We start from the raw sequence: 2,411 nt of genomic DNA on the forward strand, positions 1-2,411 counted from the left end.
AGTATTAAACATATATGTTCAACAATCACATAGTCGCTTTGGTGAATGTCCGAAATATTTGTTATATCCAATTATTCGTTGATATTATTATATTTATTTGATATATTTATATTTATTCTGTATTTTAATACTACTGACGATAGATTAGAAGAAACATCAGTGTTTGGAGTATCGCGCAAATATATGCCTGGCAATGGCACTTGACCTTAAAAAAACATCAGTGTAGGGTACACCGAGCCACTTAAAGTTAAGTACCACTGCCCGGTATACATTTGCCCGGTAAACCCTACACTGATGTTTTTTTAAGGTCAAGTGCCATTGCCCGGTATATATTTGCCCGATACTTCACCGGTGAAAGTCAGAATAAGGGTATTTAGCAAATATTTCGGACATTCACCAAGCGACTACGTGAATGTTGACATTCACCGGCGAATGTCAACATTTTCGAGACTTCGGTCATTCACTGTAACACACACGCACGCACGCACGCGCACACACACACATATATATGAGTGTGTGTAATTAGTTTTTACATCCAAGTCATTAGGAAAAGCCGTTTAACCACATAACACTTTACTTTTGTCTTAATTAATAAAACAAGAATATCTCTTATAATGTTTCTTTTAAGCATCAAAGGTTTACTTATATCTAATCATATATTTATTTACGGAAACACAATTTTATCCATTAATCCATAGCATATCTTAATCAAACTTATTTCGGTAAATAATATTTTAAACCGAGAATTAAGGGATAAAAGAAGAGATAGAGAAGTCAGTCGTTAAGGGGAGTGATTGATTGGCCGAGACCGTGTAAGAGTCCAGACACGATACTTTAACTTAATGACTTGTTAGATCTTCCCTCCTTGTCAACTAAAGCTTTCCCGAAGAACGTGTCTTATGTTTAACGCACTTTAAACCGGCTAATGTTTACCGTAGGAGCATAGTTAGCGCCTTATTTTAGGAATTTTATGATCTTTCAAGAAAAACTATGAGAGAGACTGAGCAAGAGTTAAAAATGAAATTTTCACCCACTGCGTTTCTATATTTATACTTTTAACAAGCAATTTTCATTATATTTTTTGATTTATTTTTAAACAATTATTAAATTCCCATTCTATTTTATATATTTTGATTTATTTTCAAACAATTCTGAAAATCCCATTCTATTTTATAAATTTTGATTTATTTTTAAACAATTATTAAATTCCCATTCTATTTAATGTATTTTGATTTATTTTTAAACAATTTTATTAAATCCCATTCTATTCTATATAGTTTGAATTATTCTTAAACAATTCTTAAATTCCCATTCTTTTTTATTTATTTTTAAAGAATTTTTAAATCCATTTCCAAGCAATTTTCATTATATTTTTTTGATTTATTTTTAAACAATTAGTAAATTCCCATTCTATTTTATATATTTTGATTTATTTTTAAACAATTATTAAATCCCATTCTATTCTATATATTTTGATTTATTTTTAAACAATCCTTGAAATCCCATTCTATTTTATATATTTTGATTTATTTTTAAACAATTCTTAAATTCCCACTCCATTTAATGTATTTTGGTTTATTTTTAAACAATTCTTAAATCCCTTTCTATTTTATATGGTATTTTGATTTATTTTTAAACAGTTCTGAAAATCCCATTTTATTTTATGTATCTTGATTTATTTTTAAACAATTCTTAAATTCACATCCTATTTCATTTTATTTGATGCCAACTGCTCCGGATTTTCTACAAAAAAAAAGAATAATAATAAAATGAATAAATAAGAAGAATGTTGAAAACTATGAACTAAATTTGCAGATTTACATTTAATTTGCTAATCGCTTAAAAGGCTCAACGCAATAAAATAAAATCTGGTCTGGTATGTATAACTAGGCATTTGAGGCCAAAATTGACCCTTAACCCATACATCCTGTGTTGATCAGTAAAAAACTAGCTACATAGTAGAAACACAAATAACAAAATCGAGATTTAAAAGAGAGAATGGCACTTTACCATGGCAATTACTGAATTAAAAACATGAAAGTACAGAATTATATACAAAGAAATTATATACAAATCTAGATTATATATTTAGAATTTAATACAAATATTATAGTATCACCCACAAAACGCTGAGAAAAGCTAGGAGGTAGCGATTTTAAATCCCGCTGTTACACTGTATGTTTCTTCGTGATGTCTTTCTACTTGACAAAAGTTTAAAAGCTTAAAATGAACACACAAGCCTGCAAATGTATGTAATTCCAATAAACCAATGAACAATACAGCTTTTTCGTGGTGATGCGTATTACCAGAAAGTTTGAAAGTTTCGGTTTTTAAATGTCTGTTACTCACAAAAATATTTTGCTAAAAGCTTAGAAGTTGGCAGTCCTACATATATATATATATATACTTTC

This window comes from Parasteatoda tepidariorum, chromosome 10 (assembly GCF_043381705.1).
Source record: "Parasteatoda tepidariorum isolate YZ-2023 chromosome 10, CAS_Ptep_4.0, whole genome shotgun sequence".
Taxonomy (NCBI): Eukaryota; Metazoa; Arthropoda; class Arachnida; order Araneae; family Theridiidae; genus Parasteatoda; species Parasteatoda tepidariorum.